The 23,267-nt window shown below is 49.8% G+C and overlaps 1 protein-coding gene across 2 annotated transcripts in view; it reads right to left on the bottom strand.

The window, feature by feature from the left end:
* Positions 1-23,267, bottom strand: part of FOXP1 (forkhead box P1) — a 554,371-nt gene that overhangs the window by 242,191 nt on the left and 288,913 nt on the right. The gene's annotated exons all lie outside the window — the stretch shown is intronic.

Below are 23,267 nucleotides of genomic sequence, written 5' to 3'. Positions count from 1 at the left end.
ACAAAAAACAAACAGAAGCTATCTCTGACGTGTTCCCCTGTGCAGTCCAGCGTCACCGTCCACGCAGGCCAACTGGAGGCGAGGCCACTGAAGCAACGTGTGGCAAATGTCACAGTAGCCACAGCCAGGGCCTGAGACGACACGTGGAAACCACTGTGTGCTGGACACTGATCGTGTCCAGGCCCCAGACTTCATTCAGCTATCTCACATCTCACACTCTGTCCCTGGATTTCTTTGTCTTTTTTCTTTTTTTAAAATATATTTTTGTTGATTTTGTAGAGGAAGGGAGAGGGAGAAAGAGAGAGAAACATCAATGATGAGAGAGAATCATTTATTGGCTGCCTCCTGCACGCCCCCACCAGGGATCGAACCCACCACCCAGGCATATGCCCTGACCAGGAATCGAACCCAGGACCCTTCAGTCCACAGGCTGACGCTCTATCCACTGAGCCAAACCGGCGAGGGCTGTCCCTTGATTTCTTACAGGCCAGCAAGTAGGGTAATACCCACCTGAATGCTGCTTTTAGTGGAGGAAGTGACAGCTACCCCATGTCTTCATTCCAGGGAAGGTTCCATCTATTCTGATGGGGGGAGGGATCTTAGAGGAGACTGACCTAGACCTGCCCTGGGTTTTTAAGGACTGGAGTGGATGTTTACGGAAAAACCTACAGGTATGTAACTCACCTTTTTGGAGTTATTAGAAATTTACAATTAAAATCATGATTTCCCTAAACCATATGTACAGTAAATAAGATGTGGGGAGCATGCAAATCTTTAATGATTACTGATAATCAATCCTCGTGAAAAATCAAAGCATCTTCTGCTAAGACAAACAACGCCGCTCCAACGCGGCAACACTGAGCGTCCATGTGTTCGGCTCACACCCTCCAGGGCCCAGACGAGGAGAGGACATCGTTTGTCCAGATCGTGGACAAGCTGTCTCCCTCGCCCCAGGCCTAATAAGATGGGTTCCAATCAGCATTTGCTGAATAATGTCCATCCGATAATGCTGTTCTCTCTCTGAGAAAACAACTATATTTATACTTAATGTTTACTTAAGGCAGGATACACTTATACTAGGTAAAGAATACATATCAGGAAAGTATCAAAAAGGTAAATGCATCTATTTACCTAAGAGAAATGCCCGACAGGAGCCTGTAGCACCGGGCCCCATGTGCCAATTCCTCCTACAGGTTTCCAGAGCCCAGCGCGGTCATCTGGGAACATTCAAGGAGTCCCATTTCCGGTCTGAGCGCCTATGGCACAGGTCCTCTGCTAATAGGTCATTATGGTAGACGAGCCGGGTCCAGTTCTTGGGAACAGTGGGTGCCAGTACGTGCTGCCTCCCAATCTGATTAGGAAGGACAAGGCGTTGAAAAGGCCCCGGGGAGTCTTCCCTGGTGAGTTCCACGTAGGAGGCCTGCCACCTGGGCTTCCCCCCAACACACCCCAAGGGCTGGGGCCGTGTCCTCGGCGAGGCGCCCGCGGCAGCGTCCTGCCCCGGGCCACCTGGGTGCTGGCGAATGTGTAGGAAACTGGGATGCACATTCTAGAACTGCCATCTCGCAGAAATAGAATGAGAGCCACATATGATGAATTTTAAAATATCTACTAGTCACATTAAAAAAGTAAAAAGGTGATATTACTTTTGAAGATATATTTCAGTTAACCTAATACATCTAAAACATGTTAATTTCAACATGCAATCAATATAAAGATTACTAACGGGGTAGAGCACCTCCTTTTTCCTACCAAGTCTGTGAATGCCATGCGGACTGTGCGCATATGACAGCTCTCGGTGGGGAGGGGGAGCACATCCCAGGGCTCAGTAGCCACATCCAGCTGGTGGCTCCCGCACTGGACAGTGTGGGCCTAGAGCATGTCCAGATGCCACTGGGTTGGAAGAGTTTCTGCAGGTCAGGGGAAGGGCGCCACGCCCAGGGGCCACTCCACGTGCCTGGACGGGAGCTGAGACCGGGGAAAGGCCTGTGAGGACAAGGAGGGACAAGGCTCCCCTGAGATGTCCCCACTGCTTTCTCCATAGGGGCCTCCGATCGGCTCACTGAGGGAGCGAAGCGTCTACGTGTCCACAGGGACCATGGAAACTTCTATAGATCCATATAGCCGTAGACTGCAGCTGACACTCACTCTGCCATCCGACACGACCACAGTAAACAGACTTCAATCAAAGGGAGATGGCAGCACAGCGTCTTCCTCCCCGAGAAAAAGGGGGCCGAACAACCACCTCATTTGTGTGTGGGGGAGGCGGTGAAGAGAAGCGGCTTCGTGCCTGGGATTTACATCACCCCAAAGACGGGGGAATCAGGAGACATCGCACCTGCTTCGAGCTCACAGTTAAAGCCACATCCCCGAACAGGAAAGGTCTTAGGGACCACAGGCGCTAAGTTAACTTCCTCAGGAGCGTGAAACACTCCAGCTCCATCCAGCTCAGAGGAGCAGGGACGTGGTGATCTGTGAGCAAAGTCCCAGCTGGCAGAGGTCCTGGGTTCGAAGTCCCATTCAGTCACATCCTACCTGACAAGGAAGCCACTCCATCCGCGTGACTGTGAGCCTGCCCCCCAGCAGACGGGGCACACACGCTACCCTGGAAGCGACATACGTAAGATGCGTAGCGCTGCTGTGCGGTGGGTGTATGCACAAAACAGACGCAGCTACAGGTATATCCCTGTGCACAAACCACGCAGTCACAATGCGTGTGTGCCGGCACTGACACCAGGAGCGAGGGGCGAGGCCAGGAGCGAGGACCGGGTTTCCGAGGAGTGCAAGTCTGGTTCCCGCTCCCAGCTGCGTGCCCTGCGGCTGCATCTGCAGCACGGCTGCCACAGCAGAGAGACGATAACCTTGAAAGGTTATCGAAGGTCCCAGGGCAGCACCTGTGGCCAGCGCTCAGCGCAGCGCCCGGCCCACAGCGGCTGCTCAGAACTGCCGCCCTGTTACTGCCTGGGCAGGCTTTCCCCGGTCACCCAGCTGAGCGACTCCCCGCCGACTGCTCCTGTCTAACTGCAGCGGAAGAGGCCGGAGAGGAACAGGCTGGTGGGGTTCCCACCTACACACCACCAGGCACACTAAAGGCGTGACCCTTTAGCCCTTTCGTCCTCCTTGTCGCAGGGGTGCTCACAAGCACGTTGGCTTTAATCTTGAACACCTACTATGTGCAGGGCACGGTCACAGTGCTGAAAGTTCAGATAAATATTCCTCGCCCTCAGGGAACTTAAGCGCCTGTGTAATTCACGTGTTTGCTTACTCACCTTCCTAAGAAGTTGGACATTACCCAGTGGGAATATTTGTTAGGAGCTTGGTCTGACCTGAGAAAGTCTAGTCCCTATAGTTTAACTAAAATGACAACGTTCTATACTATTACATAAAACCATTTCTTCTTTCATCCATCTACCTCAATTGTATTGAAAACAAAAAAATCCCACATTTTTGAAAAATGTAACATTGACTACGGAATTACAGGCACAGACAAGTACTTTTGTCAGCGTTTTTACACCTTTGCACTATAGCACTTTCAGGTCATATAAGCGGGAAACGCCTGTAAAGGTTTGCACGACGTTCAAATCGCTTTCAAACAGCCTGTGTGTCAACACTGTGGCAGCATCTGCTTCATTCAAAAGCAACTGGGACAGGACAGGCCATCTCCACGAGGGTCCCCGACGTGCCCCGTGCCAGGCGTCGCTGGCCCCACCAGCCAAGCTGCCTGCCACGCCCGCGGAGAGGCAGCCTCCCCCAGGGCAGCGTGGGGGATGGAAATCACGGCCAATGCCTGGGTCAGGAGGCGGAGAAACGGGGATGCTTAGAAAGGGAGGGCAGGCTTCTCGTTCCAAGAAATGCGGACGGACACAGCCAATTCCTCTTTTTAATACTCTCCTATTCACCAGGAAGCAGCCTGCAGGAGAGGCAGGCAGCCTGCACTATTTATAGGCCTGTGGCCCTTCTACAAACACAGAGCTAAATTCAGTCCTTACACCCACTCAGCTCCCACTGGCTGAGCAGGAGCCGGAGAGGAGCTGGGTTGGAGCTGAGTGACAGCCGCTGGCCAGGCCTCGCAGGCCACCCGGCGGGCCTCCCAGCTCCAGGAGGGCAGCAGCCAGGGTCAGCGCCGAGGTCCGCGTGCGAGGGCTCGCACACACCTGGGTGGACGTGTGCTCTGACCATTGGCAGAGGGAAACACAGAACTCCTCTGGAAGACGCAGGCAACCTGTTTTGGAGCTGTGCACAGCGATAGTCTACCTGTGAGAGCCCACACCTGAAGAGCTGTCAGGGATGGGCTAAATGATTGTCACCCCAACTAGCATGGGCAATGGCAGCGAAGTTCACTGTTGTCACACCCAACACAGTGTGTACAGTAAACTACAGGACGGTGGGGAACAGGCGTCACTGATAAATAGCAGGTCCCCAGTCTGACTTGGAGGCAGCGAGTGAAGAACACTTGGTATCTCAAGTTACCTGACTGGGGGCCCCACAGCCCTGGGCAGGACACTCCTCCCCCACCCGCTCTAATCCTTCCTTCTTCAAGGAACACTCGGCGAGACAAGGGATCCCTGAAATGTTACATCTTCTGCCCCGCGTTATTGTGGTGAGAAACCCTTCACATCAAACAGTCATCAGGACTATTACAAAGTGGGCTCAGAAGAGGGGCTGAAAGGAGCTGTGTGAAAAGAAGTGGAAAATTAAAGCTGAAGCAGTCGAAGAAAGGGCTTAATTTACTGGCATGTACAGTATGCAAATGAGATTACTCTCAGCTTAACTGCGTCATTTATGTCCATAATAACGGCATCATCATTACAGGCTCAAATTAAATTACACCATAATTAGCATATCAAAGTGATTGGTTAAAGTTTAAAACAAATACCCAATTTTGTTAATGAACAGCTGTAATTGTCATGTACACTTCAGTGAAAACTCTCTAAACAAATATGTGTTAGAAGAGAGGGAGATGTTTTTAAGCAGACAGGCCTATAGCAGAAGTAAATTACTTAAAAAAGAATGACACGGTCTACTCTATTAATGTTAATATATGCTGATCATTTCCTGGTAATAAAGCGTCTATCAAAACAAGGCTTCGCCTACATGTAGACACCTTCCCTGCTCCGGGATGTGACAGGCCAGGAACCTGTTTCCACTGGCAGCAGCGCGGACAGTGCGGGTGACCTGTCTCCAGCTGGAGAGGGGCTTGCTCACTAACATGCGACGAGGAAGCCATCGTGTTCAAATGTGCTCGGTCTGAACGGACTTTCTCCACATTCCACCCAAAGCAGAGAGGAGTGACAGAGCCAGAGAACTGGCCACATTCAGGGACTGGACCACAAAGCTCCTCCTTGAAGATCTGATAACACACAGCATAGCCTCCCACTCAGACTCCCCTTTCAAATCTCAGCCTCGCAGCAGCTTCAAACATGAGCGGCACCAGGAAAAGTTTCTGCTCTTCCAGTTAAAATGAGCCAGCAGGTGTGGCTGGCTCTCAGGCCACGGTGGCTGGAGCGGCGAGCACACGCTCTTGTGCGTATACAGAAGGAAGCACGAACCAATGCTGCTTCCACACCTTTCTGTTATAATCATTTCATGTCAGGAGCGTTTCTACACAAACATCAATAATCTCGAGACACACATGCAAAGAGTACGTTGCCTAGACCCTTCCCACGTCTTAAAATGTGCCCCATCTGTTCTCTGACATATCTGAGGGTCACCCTCCACTGTGGTGTGCAGCAAGGCAAGTCAAACTGTATTTTTCCCCAAAAGAAAAAAAAAAAAAGCACTTTCAAATATACTTAACAAGCAAATTGAATGTCTTATTAAAATCGTATTATCTAAACAGTGTTCAAAAATTTAAAGAAAGTAGCTTTTCATTTTATTCATCAAGGAATCCATTAAAGCTTGGGCTCTGAAGTAGTATGTAAATTATGTGCCTTTCAAGGTAGAGCTGGGCAAATCCACTCCATCAACTAATGATGAACCTCATTATGGCAGGGAGGATTCATAATGAGGAGAGAGCCACGCCAGCCCATGTTCTAACATAAATCCCTGTAAAATCTGAATATCTCCCCGCCTAATTAAAGGCTACTAATTCCGGTCACCCCTCCATGGCTCCAAAGTAAAAATAAACCCTTTATTAAAAGCACGGTCTACAGTTATATTTCGAAAGCAGTACTGGGTTCTGTTTGGACTCAGAACCTTCCACTCAGATATGTTTTCCGACAAGCATAATCAGCAGCTTCCTAAGATACAAACTTTGAGGCCGTTCAAGCTCCTGTCGGGGAAATGCACTGGATTTCTCTTTTTCAAAGGGCTTCACCTTGAAGGGGCCGCAGTGCGTGCAGAGGTGATCTGCCGCCGGGAGCGTGCACACCGGCAGCACAGACAGGATTCTCAGCGCCCGGCTCGCCCGGAGCCAGATGCTCAGAGGCAGCCGCGCTGTGGCATGAACCTGAGATTGCATTTGGACGGGGACGTATTCAGATCTGCTTGGGGACGACATACTTGGTTTCTGGAACAAACTGCTCACTTTTAATGTGTTTTGAACTAATGAACACGTACAGCCCAGCATCTCACAAGCCAAAGAACTATTCCCTTTTCTAATCACCGACTTTGATTTTTTCCCCCCTGAAAACTATAGAACGCAAACACAACGTGGACAAACATATTTATTATGATTAATAGCCTGTAATATCTCTCACTGAGGCCTAATTTGCCCTTGTTTTCAATTATGAATCAGCACCACTCTATTCCAGTGCCCCTTTCGGGTGGAAATAATTTCTTTCCGCCTTCACCCTGTCTATTGTGCTGCCTCTGAGCAGGGCGCAATTAGTTAAGATGGGCTCTACCTTGGCCCTGATAGAGACCAGATTACGCAAAATTCGAGGAGAAAATCACTGAGAAATAAGTAAAGGTGTCCCTGGAATTAAAGTAATTAGACCAAAGGAAGAAGAAAAGTACACAGGCCAGTCATCCAAAACTCACACCTTTACATTTCAATTCAAAGAAAGAGAAAAAAAAAATTCCTAGATCCTTTATTTAATTCTGATAAACTAAATGCAGAATCCGGACATCTTCTCTGCTGTCATAAATCCAAGCACCCCACAGGCCTGAGCCCAGCGCTGTAACACAATGAGCACATCGGTGTGACAGCAAGTGCAGGATTTCGGGAGCTAACGAGTGCATTCCACCGAAGATGCTGCTGCGTCTTTAAGTTGCATAAAAATAAACTCCACTCCACAAACCCGCCACCACGCGTGCTCTCTCATCCCTGGGCGCGAGCAGGATCCCCTCCTCAGGTCAGCAGCTCACGCAGTGGGAAGACATCCCTCCCAAAATAGCTTGGCCCTCCCCCGAGGCAAGTTGAGCAACCTACCTTTGTTCTGGAGTTGCAGATAACAGGCAAGCCTCAAGACCATGAGGGTTTGGAACAGAGCAGAAGAGTTGAAAAAAAGGAAAAAAGAAAAAGAAATATCACAAGTGGAAAAGAAGAACTGGAAGGCAGCCTCCCGGGAAACTGGCCGCCACTCCACCGTGCCTTCCGTGTTTACACCAGTGAGTACACTTCTGCTCTGTCTCATTCACAACTGGTGGCATTTTTTTTTTTTTTTTTTTTTTGCGAATCCATGCATGACAATTAAAAGCAACTGCACCTCTGCAATATTTCTTTACAATGTCTCCATCCCTGATGAGCATTAGTTTGAGTGACAAAGGTCCCAGGCTAAATCAACATTCTTACCTTAATGTTCCTAGTACAAGGCTCCAGGAAACATAACTCACGAGACATGTATGCAAAGATCCGTCTCAGAGAATTCATCCAGAGCCCTCAGAGGAAGGGAGAGGGAAAAGGAAAAGGAGAACGAAGACGCAGAGGCTGGCTTCCAAACAAGTGCAGCGCAGCCTGGGCAGCGGCAGCATCGGAACAGGTTTGCGGGTACGGAGCTCAGCGGCGAGCGAGAGTTCTGTAGGATTTATGTGACACTTATTTTCCGCGAAGCCTTTTGTGGAGTTGCGCTTGTTTCTTATTGTCTGAGAGGCCGCGAGCAGCTGTCTCGGAGGGGCCTCTCACCCGGCTTGGCCGCCTCTGACAGGGAGGTGACCATATTAGGATGTGTATGGTAAAGTAAACAATAACATAGTTGCAATGAAATGGAATTTTCCCCCAGCTAGTGGTGCGGGGCCAGTCCTGTCTTTTTAGCCTTTCCCACTAATTTTGTTTCCTAGTTAAACAGGCCCTCCTCCTTCTTTTTAAAAAGTGTTAGCTGTTTCCAAATATCTGACTGTAAATTTGCTGAGAATGTTTGCAATGTAAGAAAAAGCTTTTAACATCCAAATAAAGATCCTGCCAGTTTAATCATTAAAGGGGATGTGAATTTTGAAACCCTCACAGAGATCCACGCCTTGCCCACTCACCCCCCCATCTCTTCCTAAAGGTTAAAATTACTTGGCCATTTAAAAGTACCTTCCAAATAAATCAGATTTTTACAGAAAGACCATCACCTTCATAAAAATTCCACGTTCACATACTGTGTCACTGGGTGAGGAGTCTGAACCGCTCATGCGCCTGAAAATGTATTACCTGCGATTTCCAGGATGGTTACTTTTAGTGATCAAGCTCGTCCCCACCTCATCCGACTCCCCTCCCCAAAGAAGCAGCATAAATACTGTTGTCGTCATCCTTCAGCAATTAGCTAATCAAACGAAAATATCCAGAACGGGCTCCAAAATGTCACATATTCAGAAGTTCTGAGGTCCAAAGCAGTGGAAAACAGGAAGGCTGCCTCTGGCCTCTGTCACTCAGTATCAGATCCCCGCCCCCACCCAGCAGGAGGGAAACACAACCCTCCAAGGTCAGGGTGGCTGGGAGGAGCGGGCATGGCACACAGCCTAGGAGAGGGGGCCAGCAGCTCTGGGAGGAACTGCTCGCTAGGTGAGAGCCTGGCTGCTCTGGGAGCAGTTTCCCTGAGAGATCTGCCCACAGGAGGGTATTTAAATGGCGGCGGCCCTTGCTGTGCAGGGAGGAGGGTAAGGTGAGGCTCACTCCGCTGCCTGGAGAACCCCAGGAACCAGGCACCAGGCAAACATGTGCCTGCGCTAACGGGACAGCAGGGGAAGAAGCAGCACATGCAGCTGAGGATGAAGGGGCTGCCGGCAGAGAAGACGCACGTGGCCTGGGGAAGCTTCCAGGCGCAGGGAGAGGCCTCCGCGGACCCTGGGCTGCCTCGCCCGCCTCGGTTCTTCCGGATCCCATCACACAGAAACCTCACGCCCTGCTACTCATGTTTTATTAAACATGTTCAGCATTCTTCTTAAAGATAGGCTTTAACCCCAAATACCCATGAAATTAAATCTCCTACGCCACTTATCTGCCCTGCTGGGCAAAAACTAAAGTTGAGCTAAACAGAGAGATAGCAAAATCAATAAATCACATGAAACAAGTAGCAGTTCAAAAGTTCAAAGATATGATGGCCAGTTCAGTGCTTCTTAGCACTCACCCAATAATAACTCGTCTCCGCCACTCCTCACAGTATAGACAATTTCATGGCATCGTTTTCATTAGCCTGTCTCATGGAAAATTGCTAGCTATTTATGTATACGCTAAAATAAATTAGCCATTTCATCGAGCAGTGTGATTCTTATAAAATACATTAACACAATACTCAATTTTCCAGTTGGAGTAAATAAATAAATCAATAAATTCAATGCAGGGTGATTCTTTTATTGTGCCGCTACAGCTCTCGGCATAAGTGTTTTTATTGGGTTTATTTGTTTCAATAAAGATTGAAATGGGCCAGCAATCTCAGTGCTGGCATCTTAAAAAAAAAAATCTATCCAATATTTGGGAAAGTATTGTGCAGAACACTCAAACTTATAATTTTATTCAAAAATCATTTTCATTTTGATTATTATTCCCCAACCCAATTCGGATGGGAAATTTCACAAGGGGAAAGAAAGGGAGACTTCTGCCAGGTGTGCGACTCCCGTGGGGTCTCCCTGCCCCAGACCCAGGGGTGAGGCCTGGAGGGAGAGCACTGTGCTGGGCTGCCTGGAGTGCACTCCTGTCTGGGCAGGGACAAGGCAGTGGGCAGTGCCAGGTGGCCTCCTCTGCCACACCTTGCAGAATGCCATTGCGGCTCAGAGAAGGCCGCTTACTCTCCCCTCTGGGCAAGACCGGGCCATTCGGACTGCAGGAAAGGGGAGAGGTGTGCTGGTGCTGGCGCTGAAATAAACCAGCCGAGGCCTGGCAGCAGCTCTGGAGGGAAAATGGAGACGCCGCCATGCACGAGGTGCCCAGTCACCAGCACAATCAAATCAAAGGGGCAGAGCGCGGACGCCCACTGCGCTTGCTGCCAGGCACCACGCTCCTCTTCCTCTGTTACAGCCTGACTTTTCTTTGGGAAAGCACCCCATTTCCCATCTCAGTCCCTGGGGTTCCCAGGAGGTTGATGCAAGTCTCCCAGCTCCAGAGGGGGAAGCCCTAAGCCAGGTCTGACCAATCAGTGTGTTCTTCTCTGCTGGCCACACTGCCTGGAGGATGGAAGGGCCTGTCCCAAACCAGAAGCAGCCTTGACTACTGGTCTTCGGTGGCACTCCTGGGGGACAGTGTTCCTTCTGCGGGCGTGGAACGCTGTGGGCTAGGCTTGCCCGACAAAGAGAACGCTGGACGAGGCCAGCACGCGTGAACTCAGTGAGTGCAGGAGCAGGGCAGGGCCTAGCGCTGCCCAAAGAGCCTCCCGCTCCCGCTCCTGGCTTTTCTGATACGTGAGCCAATACGATTCTGTTATTTGCTTCGCCGGCCAGAGTGGGCTTTGGGTTATTTGCAACCAAAAGCTCCAATACAGGAACTCAAAATAGACATGTGTTCTCTATGTGCGTCTTCATCTCTCCACTGGAGGAAGCAAAGCCAGGAACCCCCAAGGCTAGCACACAAACTCTGAGGACCTCATGTACCCGGCGGCGCAACCTGACCACCAGCCGCACCCTCTTTGCTGCTACCACTGGGAAGAGTTAGAAAAAAAGTCAGGACACACAGTCAGAAAGAACTGAAGATGGTCTCAAAGCAAACGGAACCGAAGGTCTAAAGCAAATCAGCATGAGGTCTAACACAGAACCCCTCACGCCCTGCTCTAGGCCCTGGTGGTCGGGGGGCGGGGGCAGGGTTCAGGGCAGGGATGGACAGCGCATCAGTTTAGGTGAACAGCCGCTTGGCTCTCAAAACAGCCGCAGTCTCCTGATCAGATCCATGGTTGAGGAGTGAAGATCTCTCGCCCTCTGATGGGAGGCTGTGCTCAGAAGAGGAGGCAGGACGGTGAGGGCCTCGGCCGCTGATCACAAATACCCTGAACAGAGGCCAACCATGCCTGCGGCCCAAGGCCTTCCGAACCCCTTTCACAGATCCATTCACATTCATATCAAATTACTACCCGTTTGGCCAAATATTCTTGTCTTCCACCTACCAAAGTCTCAACCTGCTGGACAACTATAAAATTATTTTAGGAGACATAAATTTCTAATATGGCAAGTGTTATACCTAAAGTTCAATGTCTAATATCGACAGAAGGGAAGGAAGGTTAAATTCATCAATTACCCTGTAGTCTTACTCCAAGGTCGGTTTTTGAATCATTATAAAAACCACCATTTCCTGAATGATGACTGAAGTGGAAAACGTATTTGTCATGGAATTCTTACAGTTTTTTCCCCATTTCACAGATATGGCAAACTGAGACTCAGGCGAAATAATTAAGGTCACAAAGTGAGTAACGGACAGAGCAAGAATTCCGTTACTCAGTAGCACGCAAGCTCAAGTCTGCTTAACCCGGTCACAACCTTCCCTTTCTTCATTCTCCTGAGTTCAGTTCTTCATTACAACATGCCATTAATTCTTCAATCCCTGATGCCTAACACGAACTCCATGTCTAGAAGAAGAGATAACCAGTAAAAACACACAAACATATAGTCACAAAATTGACCATGTTGTATGGAGGAGATAGACATGAGCGGAGATGAAGCGCTGACAGGGTCTGGGGAAGGGAGCCTACCGAGCAGGCTGAACAGAACGGGGGTCCCGGAGCGAGAGGCACTGGCGCTGAGGGGGAGGGTTCAGCCCTGGCTCCAGCCCCGCCCGACTGGCCAACCAGGGCCCAGATCTCCTCCGCGGGCAGGACAGGACGCAGGCCAATACGGCCAGCACTTCTCGGGCCAAATAGCCACAGTAGCACAAAGAACAAAACAACAATAATAAAAGCTACCTATGACCTTATTCTTAATATGCTAGAGACCATACCAATCACTTTACATGCTTTTCTCATTTAATCTTTAAATAACCCTGTAAAGTGCATACTATTACTATTTCCATTTTACAAGGAAGAGACTGGAGCTCAGGAAAGTGAAGTGTCTTGCTCTTGGCCACACAAGCGCTTGGTGGCAGAGCTCAGATCTGAAGCCGCTCTGCCTGGGATACTCGATGCTTAGACGTCACTGGCATCTGCCTGCTGTAAGAGCAGCTGCTAGGACGAGCCGGCGGCTGACACTGATGTCCTGGCTGCGGACCTGGCCTGGAGCGGAAGGACAGCCCGGGCCGTGCAGACTCCGTGTGCCTGTCGGGCCCGTGAGGGGAGGAGAGGAAGGAGAGGGAACATGTGTGCCAGCTGGACTCCCCTGCGCATCCTCCCTTGCCTCTAACTAGGGCCTCGGGACTTGGGGCAAGTCTTTTCTACTCTTACTGGTAACCTCACGTTTTAACCCTACTTTGAACCTATATTATATCCAAAACACAGGCTCCCTACAAGTTTGGTAGTGGGCGCTGCTTTAGAACTCCAGCTGAGGGGCAGGGCCACAGGGATCTGCCCACCCAGAGGGCCCAGCCTCAGCCCTGCCGGACACCTCAGGCTGCTCTGCACGGGAGCTCCTGTGCATTGCGGGACGCTCGTACCATCCTTGGGTGCCAACAGCACCAGCACCCGGCTGGGGCCACCACCATGTCCAGTGTTGGCACCGGCTCCCTGTGAGGAAGCTCACTTCCGACAGACTCATCCAGAGAAACGCTGCCCTGCAGGACTTGCTGTGATGACCCACATGTTCTGTCCAACGCAACAGCCATGAGCCACCATTGAGCACCTGAAATATGGCTGGTGCAGCAAAGAAACTAAATTCTAAAATTTAGTTTGATTTAATTCTTTTTTTTTTAAATCCTCACCTGAGGATATCTGAGGATATGTCGATTGATTTAGAGAGAGGTACAGGGAGGGAAGGAGGAAGGGAAGGAGAGAGAGAGAAACTTCAACTGGTTGCCTCCCATATGTACCCTGACCAGGAATCAAATCCGCAACCCAGGTATGTGCCCTGACTGGGAATCGAGACCTTTTGGTTAATGGGGTGACACTCCAACCAACTGAGCCACACCAGTCAGGGCTGTCACTTTAATTCATTTATGCGTAACAGCCACACGCATCTAGTGGCTACTGTCTCATGGACTGTGCAGTTTAGAAGTACCACCAAATTCCCAGGCTCACCAGACTCCGATCCTCGTCAGAGGGATGTTTGGTTCCCAGTAGGAGATACTATATATCAACATTCATTTTCTTCTCACTGGCAATCAATAGTCTCCGAAATATAGTGGTTTTGGTCATGATTCTTTAAAAATTCTATTCTTACTCTGAATCTTTTCTTTTAATTTCTATAAAAAATGTAATCTAATCTCTCTATATAAAAACCTAATATGCAAAGTGTCCCCTCGGGAGTTCGACTGGGAGACCGGGAGGTTATCGCTCGCTATGACGTGTGCTAACCACCAGGGGGCGGTGCGGGACATGGTGGGCGACCAGCAGCGGTGGTGGGGCACTGAGGGAGCGAGGGAAGGAGGAGGCCGGGAGGCAGGGAGGCGGGGTAGGGGGTGGGAGGGGAACCGCAGGGTGGCGGCACACAGGCGACAAGGGAAGGAGGAGGTGGGGAATCTGATCGGCCCTGATCACTGGCCAGGCCTAGGGACCCTACCCGTGCACGAATTTCATGCACTGGGCCTCTAGTTATTATATTAATTGTAACAAGAATTTTAACTAGAATTGTAGATTTATTTAACTGAATAACCTGGTGAGATTTATGCTGAGGATTAGAACCAAGCACTCTCTTTAAGAAGCCGGCTGCGCAATGACTTTTCCCAGGAGGCGCGGCCGGCTGCGCTCTCACTGCCAACCTGGCCTGCGAGAGGGCTCCTCGCTCTGCCTGCCCAGCACCGGTGACTCTGAGCACTGGGAACCAGTGACATTCTGAAAGTTTCGGAACGGTGTCATTCCTCCTGTCCCTCCCCTGCTAGCTCCAGACCCTGTAACTGCCAGTGGGCTGCATTTTCAGTGCAGGGGGAAAGATTGGTGTTGATGTAACGAAGTGACCGGACAACCAGCACACTACATTACAAATACATCGCGGCTGTCAGGACGTGCCTCTCACAAGGAGCAAGTACAGAAGCAAAGATCACTTTGGGGGAGGGCAATCATGCCCAGCACCATCTGCAGGGTGTGCAACATCTAGAACAGTGGCTCTGAGCAGGAAGCTGAGCCATCTGCAAAATGTTTCTTGGGCAATACACAGCGAGCTGGAGATGGGCTGGAGCCTGCGGCTGCAGAGGGAAGTACCGAGTGCTTGGCTTACCCACCCTGTCCTGATACCAAAACTTTCAGCGTTAGCTATAAAGGGAGAATCCAAACATGCACTGTCATTCCAAATAATTCTGACAATCGTAACATTCAGACTCTTTACAAGGCACAATCTAGATTTGGGTCAAGTGCTAGACAGTTCTTCAACAACCATTCCGATTCTTTCCACCCCTCTTACTCTTCAAGCTGAAAAAAAATGACATATTCCCTTGGCCAGCTTCCTCTGCAGTTAGGGACAGGCATCTAACCTAGTTCTGGTTCAAAGATATGAGGGGGAACTGCTTGAAAATATTTTTCCTCTTTGATTAGAAGAAAAGGACTCAAACAGGTGTCTCTCTCTCTCTTTCTTTCTCTCTCTCCCCCCCCCCCCCACACACACTCCTTCCTTCTCCCTGACTTACTCCCTTCCCCACTTTGTGCCTTAAATGTAACTACGCAGGAAGGCGATGGCTGGACCTTTAGCAGTCGCCTAAAAGCTAAAAGAATCACAGGTATGCAAATCCAGCAATCAGGTCTTATTCAGGTGCTTAACCAGTCTTAGGACTGTCTAACTTTTCAGACTTCTGAGCAAGTAAATGATAAACATCCTTACGTCTCCAGCCTCCGTGAGGGTTTCTGCTACAATTAGTGGACACGTGCGCATTGACAAACCCCAGGAATGACAAGAGGAAAATCACTGCCTTGAGGGAAATAAACCAACCGTGTGTTCAGCCAAGCCTCCTGTCCTCTAAGGAGGTCCCTGTCACCTGAGAGCCTGTCAGTGAAGAAAGTGCTTCTCAGTCTTAGAGGATCCCTGAAGGAAACACCACCGCCTTCAACAAGGGGCGCCAACTCTGCAGGTGCCCGCACACCGCCCTCCCCGCCCCCAGCAGCTCCCGGGAGGGGCGCTGATTACCCAGAGAGGAAACCAATGTCCCGGGACAACAGCGGCTCCAGAGAACTTGCTCCCACGCATGGCCCCAACGGTGAGCGCGGACAGCCCCGCGCGAGTGCTGGCCATTTCTTAGGTTCTAAGATATCACAGCAGAAGCCTGGGCCCAGGGGATGTGGGCCACATGCAGTCCCATGAGCTGAGCCCGGGCGCAGGCGCTGCAGCAGCCGGAGTGGAACCGCTCCTCGCTCAGCCGGCAGCCACAGCCGGGCACTCCCTGGAGGTGGCAGCAGCGCCCACAGGCGGTCACCGGCAAGGCTGCCACGGTCTGTCCCCGCGCCCTGGATGGAGCAGGAATGGGCCTGCATCACGGAGTGCTTCCGGTTCTCCCAGTGTTTTAACCCCAAAGGGGGAGGAAAAGGTAAAGATAAGCCTCCAGGGGAGTTTTACAAAGGAAGCAAAGGTTAGAAAAAATAGCTTGGAGACCCCGGTTAGCACCGTGGACACTGGGCATATGCACCGGTGTGAGGGCCAAGGCCAGGTGCAGATCGGCGTGTGGTAGTTCTCCACCACCAGCCAGTCTGGCTTTACAATTCCTGGCTGTGTGCTCTTGAGTAACTAGCTTGACCTCTCAGAGTCTCATCTGTAACACAGAAATAATAGAAATAGCTCAGCTTCTGCGTTGTGGTGAGAATGAAATAAAATGACACATGCCCAGTTCTCACCTATACATGGCAAGTGCTCGGTCTTTTCTAAATGCCATTATCCTCGCCATGAGAACCGAAGGGAAATGAATTCAAAATTACCTGAAAGGGCCCAGCAGAGCCGGGCATGCAATAGGCACTCAATAAATGCTTAGCCCTTGCTTTTCCCATCTCTCTTCCCTCTACAGATAATTCAAAGACTTAATTCTGACATGATGCACTTATTGCAATTTTTCAAAATATCAATGAATTCATCCACTAAAATGGGGCTGAGCTTGATGTTCAGTAGAAAGATAAAGTGTCAATGCAAATGCTCACTTAATAAATATCCTATATAATAAAAGGCTAATATGCAAATAGACCGAACGGTGGAACAACCGAACCGGTCGCTATGACGTGCGCTGACCACCAGGGGGCGCGCACGGAACATGGCGGGCATTGGGCGTCGGCCGTGGTGGGATAATGGAGCAGGTGAGTGGGGGTGCCAGACCAAGGGGGGCGCCAGTCGCTGTCATCGGGACGAGTCTCTGGTGGTTACTGAAAGTTCTTTGCTCCCGCGCACCACTGTCACACCCAGCACTCACACCCGCTGTCACACCCAGCACTCGCACCCGCTGCCGGCACCTGGCCCCACTCGCACCCACTGCCGGTGCCTGGCCCCACTCACACCCGCTGCCGGTGCCTGGCCCCACTCGCACCCGCTGCCGGCGCCGACCCCACTCGCACCCGCTGCCAGCCGCCATCGCCCCTGAGGGCTTCTCCACCTCCCCCTGCTTCTGAGGGGTGATTGGGGCAGCAGCCACAGCTAGCAGCCGCTGACGGGTGCCGGACTCGCTTGCACCTGCTGCTGGTGCCAGCCCCAATCACTCCTTGCCATCAGTGGGTGCGAGTCGGGCTGGTGCCATCAGCACAAGGATGTGATGGTGGGAGCGGGGCTGCAGGCAGACAGGGGACAGGTGGCCGCGGCGGGAGGGGCTGCGTGGGGGTGCGGAGGGTGGGCCGAGACCCACCCCTGTGCCCACCACAGCCTCAATGCCACAGTTCCTTTCAAGGTGCACGAATTCGTGTACTGGGCCCCTAGTATTAAATAAAAAGACAGAAAACTATTTACTCATTGAAAATAATTAGAAATATGTAACATTAACACATATATTATCAAATTTCTCTGAATTGAGAACAGAGATAATTTTAATTTTTAAACAATTTATTTATAGGTCAAATTTTCTGCTATATACATGCACTACTTATATATTTTGAGGAAGAGAAACTACTTTTCAAAAAATAAAAAAGAATAACAACAATCCAATTTCTACTTTCTTGAATTGGTTTTCTAACAGTTGATAATTTCTCAACTATATAAATGGCAACACATCTATAAGAAATAAAAATTGTTCTACACATTTAAGTAACCTAATCTCTATGCTCTTGATAAGTTATTCTTCATTATTTTTCCTCCTCCCTAACTTCCTCTTCTTACCAGGAATAAAGTCTTCACCCTGGTTTCAACCCTCCCTTTCTCTTCCCGGTAATACCTCAGGGGGCGTCTTTAAAGCCCCCCTGGTGTGACTGAAATCCCCTGTGAGCAGGGCACAAACATATGTAACCCATCAGAGTCATGACCCTGGCTGGCCTCCTCCACGGAGCTCTGTGAGCTGGTGTTTGATAAAAAGTTTTTCTTTTTTGGTTGGCTGGCCTCAGTCACTCAGCCCTGTGAATGCCAAGGCTGAGGATCCACAATGACACACTTAACTGTTACATATTAATGTTCATGATAATGCAATCTTTCATTTGGGTGATTTAAAAGTCCCGCTAGTCCAACATATAGTTAGACACACACGGAATGCTTCATCAATCATAACCATTTTTTATTCTCAGTCTTGCAAAAATATTAGAGAAGGTGAATTTCAACTACACACTGAAGTGGGTTTCACTCCTAGCCCTGAGAATTCCTCTTGTCGTTTACACACTGGATTCCCAGCTGCTCCCTGAACAATGTCCCTGCATCCTCCGCTGCAGGAGAGCTTATCCGGGCGGAGGAAAGCCAGGCCTGTCTCTCCTAAAGGGTCGGATCTTCCACGCCTAACAGAGAGAACGCGCTTCTCAGCACGAACGATACAAATACTCAGCATCTCAACATCTGACACCCTTGTGAGCAAGCAGCTGAGGTCACAGCAACTCGGACTCAACTTAAAGGAAGATGTGAACCAACTCAGGAGATCCCAGGGGCTGCTGGGGTCAAGCAGCAAGTCAGTGACCACACCCACCCCTAACAAGGCCTTGGAAAGAAACCGCAACCCTCTCCATGCTGGTAAGGGCTGGTCATCGCTTCACGGCCCAAAGCCACCCAGGTAACCCTGGGCCTGCCCATCCTAAGGCCAAGCAGATGGGGGCAGCGCTCCAGCCGGCACGGCGCCCCTTGCCCGCGGGCCTGCCACAGCCACGGGTCTTTTAGGTTAGACACACAAGACGTTTTTAGGAAGCACATGTAGACTGTGACCCTCTCACATCGTCCAACACACAACTAAACGCAACCACAAACACAGGGATCCTATGCCTTTAAAACTTTTTGTGTTTTTTTTTAATCTAACACATAGTCAATATTTAAATTTTGATTTTATAACCTTTCTTCACTTTTATCCTCTTGAATTCTCCATCTTCACCATCACCTTTCAGGCTAACACATTCATGTTTTGATTCCTAGGTATTTATAGAGTGATCTCTTGAGGAGAGGAAACGGTGAACTATTGGAATTCAGAGATGCTTTCAGGGGAAAGGCTGTCTGTTTATTAGCAGAAGAAATGCATTCAACTAATTTGACTTGTAATTCTGATTAAAATCTCCCTGGAAAACGGATTCTATTAAGATGAACAATCCTTTGAGGTGAAAAATGAGAAATTTACACACTGGGTTTTATTATGTATTAATTCTAACAGAGTCTGAAACGAAACTCGAGCGAACCATCTTTTAGATGTTGGAAAATGGCAAACTTTCCCGCAAACTACATGCAAGAAGTAATTAAAGTAAATGAACATGAAATTAAACAGCACCCCCATAAAGTAGGATATAAAAGTAAAGATTATTACGGGGAAAAGATTGGCTCCCTGCTCTATATTAATCTCATGAATTGTGCATTTACTCTATTTCTTTTATTATTTGATGATGGGTTTTTAGGACTCAGGTTTTATTAAGACTTGCTGGAGGAGGACTTCAGCATGCGCTAGCTACAGGCCTGGGAACGTTATTGCATCTTCTCAGTGACTTACAGACCAGAGGAAGCCATCCCAGGTGAGGGTAGCTCACCAGATCTGCGGTGCAGAGCAGAGCGGAGATGCCGTCAGAGAGGAGGCTCAGCCACGAAAGGCGGGACTGCTCACAGAGCAAAACTGCAGCTCCCCCACCAACTCCACGCAGAACTCAGGAACAGCTGGGACTTGTTGGATTTGAGGGGCTACCCAGAGTCCATTCTCACTTCAGTTTCCGTTGGAGAATTAACATCCCCCGCATCCCTCTTAGTTGCAAACAGGGTGGGATCCTCAATCAAGGTCCCCTGCCCTCCCTTAGCCATGGGGTACATACATGACAGACGCTAGGGCTAGGCCATCTGATTCATAAAAGCAGACCGCGGTAAGGACAGACACATTCATCTGGAAAATGGATAATAATCATATCTACAATTCAAACTCGTTAGCAAGAGCAGAGCTGACAATACATACGACATACCTAGACATCTTGGTGTGGCAGGCCCTGCACAAATCATTGCTGTGCCAGCCACACCCGCGGCCTCCATCTCCACCCCGTGCGCTGGGGCCACAAAAGTGAGTGACATAGGTTCTCACCTGCAGACAAGAGTCCGTGGCTTTCAAATCCGAAAGCCACACAATAACATACAGAGCAGATCCGAATGAAGGTCACAATGAACTACAAACACACAGGGTGGCGCCCAGCCAGGGGTGCGTCCCATGGGGTCTCGGCAGTGACCTCTGCGCCAAGCGGAAGGGAGCCCGGATGTTATTAGGATGGGGGTGGGGAGGCAGATTGGCACCCAACGCTGAAGGAGACAGTCACACAGCTGACAAATCCAAGGCAAAATAGTTAAAATATGACACAAGATTTGGGCATGGCCTACAGGAATGGTTAGGGACGATGAGAAGGGCAGGACGGAAAAGGGAAGGAGGAGGGTCTGATGGCGTCACAAGGCGGAGAGCCGAGCTGACACCACTCCTGTGTGGGTGCTGCCCTCCAGAGCAGGGCCGGCCCGAGGCCGGGGTGCCGCTGAGCGCCGCTGCACGAGGCGCAGAGCAGGTGGATGGCCTGCGTCTGAAGGGCCCTGAAGGCCACGCTGAGAAGCCACGTCTATTCCACAGCTGGAAAGACAAGGAGAGAGGAACAGAGAGCAGGAAAGACCTGGAGACAGCAAATGACCAGGGCTTGGCTGCGCAAGGGTGTGGGAGGAGGATGGAGAAAAGGGGGCTCTGATTAGGCTCTAAGTCTGGGAATCCATTTTTTTTTTAACTGAAATGATTCTGTGTCTAGAACAGCCGTGGGCAAACTACGGCCCGTTTGAAATGAATAAAACTATTGAAATAAAAGACCGTACCCTTTTATGTAATGATGTTTACTTTGAATTTATATTAGTTCACACAAACACTCCATCCATGCTTTTGTTCCGGCCCTCGGTCCAGTTTAAGAACCCATTGTGGCCCTCGAGTCAAAAAGTTTGCCCACCCCTGGTCTAGAACCATCATTGATAACAGCCACAAACCTGGACCCCAGAGAAAGTTCCAGACAACAGCCCTGAGACCGGGCTGAGCTGCCTCGGGAGGGAGGGAGCGAGCACGGTACTCAACGCCTCCCAGGAGGAGACAGGGCGCCAGGCTTCACACCCAGGTTACTTCAAGACTCACACTGTGTGACGTTGCAGATGTTACTTCGGCTCTCTGTGTCTCAGTTTTATTATCTACAAAATGGGGTCAACAGTGGTGTGTGTAAGGCCTACAAGAATGCATATATATATGCGCGCACACACACACACACACACACACACACACACACGAGTGGCCAGATTATATGACTACCTGACATTTGTAGGCAGATTAGCTATAATTTCGCACTGAAGTTGCTAGAGGGCCAGACCATTATAAATAGGGAAGCAGGCTGTTTACCACGACAGCAGAAGTGATTTTTTTCTGAAGGTATGGGTAAACAACGTGATTTAACAGCCTTTGAACGTGGGATATAAATATATCTTCCACCTTTTACCTTCAATACTGCATTGATTTTTCTTGGCATTGACTCCATGAGATGTTGAAAAGTGATGCGAGGAATCTGACAGCATGCCTGATGAATAGCACTGTCCAGTTCTGTGAGATCTGATGGTTGTGGAACCAGCTGCCTGATGGCTCTTTTAACTTCGTCCCACAAATGCTCAATTGGATTGAGATCTGGTGATTGTGGGGCCACCTAAGCAAGGTAAAGTCTCCCTCATGTTCTCGAAAGCACTCCTGCACAATACGAGCACCGTGGCATGGTGCATTGTCTTATTGGAAGAAGCCATCTCCATTGGGATACGCCATCCACATGATAGGATGAACTTGATCATCAACGATACTTAGGTATGTTGTGCTATTCAGACGTTGTTCCACACGAATTAAAGGGCCCAAATCATGCCAGGAAAACATGCCCCAAACCATACCACTGCCCCCACCAGCTTGAAGGGTGGTACTCAATGCATGTGGGGTGCATGCTTTCATGCTGTTTCCCCCAAATTCTCACTCTGCCATCTGCATGATGCAACTGGAAACGTAATTCATCGGACCACATGACTTTTTTCCAATGCTCGACTGTCCAATCCTTGTGTTCCTGTGCGAATTGGAGACGTTTTATCTTGGTAACTGAAGACAGCAAAGGTGTTCGAACAGGCCTTCGGCTTCCATATCCCATACGATGCAGTGTACGGCTAATGTGCCTACAAACGTCAGGTGGACATAATAATCTGGCCACTCAGTGTTATATATCCCACATTCAAAGAGGAGCCACATATAAAGGATTCGGAATGGCTCCTGGTGCACACAAAATGCTGCATAAATGTTAGTGGCGATTACTCCCATTGTTTCCCTAACAGCCACTACCTACCCAGGATGGTGAGGAGAGTGCTCAGGTCCCACATGACTGCTTCTAATCAAGGGCCCTAATGCTGGGGAGAACGCGAGCCCGGGCATCTAGTGAGGGTGCTGACTCCCCCTGCGCACCCTACAGGTGGACCAGATGGTCTGTGGGTGGCTTTGTGATAAAACAAGAATGCTTACAAATGATTTCATAAAGTCTCTACATATGAGAGGGCATCGATGACGGAACTAACCACAGACACACGGGGAGTGCTTCGTATGTGGACCAACTGTCAGCTCCGACTGAAGCCCATCAAGACAAGCAGCTTGAGGGCAGGGGTGGAGGGGGTCCTGCGGGGCTCAGGGTGCCACCCGGAGGCAGGGGAGGTGGGAGCCCCTCGAGGAGCAGCGGCGGGGACTGGCTGGGACACTAACGGTGAGAGGAAGCGGAGGGGCGCCCAGAAGACACAGCACACATGCCTGCTTGCCGCGGTTTCCATGTTTTGTCCATAAATGTATGTGATGGTTCATTTTTCAACTACTACACACTTGTGTTTTGCACTTTGGGATAAAGTCTGTTAAGCATTCCCGCATTCCTAAATACTATCTGTAATTCTAACAATATTTTTGTTTCATATTTGGACCAATTTTTTAACCTGTTATTTGGGGTGAATGAGACTAAAACTCAAAGGAAAGTAAAAAACAACAAACCCAAGACAAAAATAATTAAAATATGACAAGATTTGGGCACAGCCTGCAGGAATGGTTAGGAACGATGAGAAAAATCTCCAGAATCAAAATGTACAATTCAGTTGATTTCCTTTATTTCCGTGTTGAAAACATAAACAAGGATGAGCCTTAATGTAGGAGGCTGACACTGAGCAGCACCTGTGGGTCACCTGACACTGAAAGGGAAGCCGCCTCACCTGCCAGCGCGTGT

The sequence above is a fragment of the Myotis nattereri genome (genome assembly GCF_964212035.1).
Source record: "Myotis nattereri genome assembly, chromosome: 14".
Classification (NCBI taxonomy): domain Eukaryota; kingdom Metazoa; phylum Chordata; class Mammalia; order Chiroptera; family Vespertilionidae; genus Myotis; species Myotis nattereri.
This window is presented reverse-complemented; position numbering and strand designations above follow the sequence as displayed.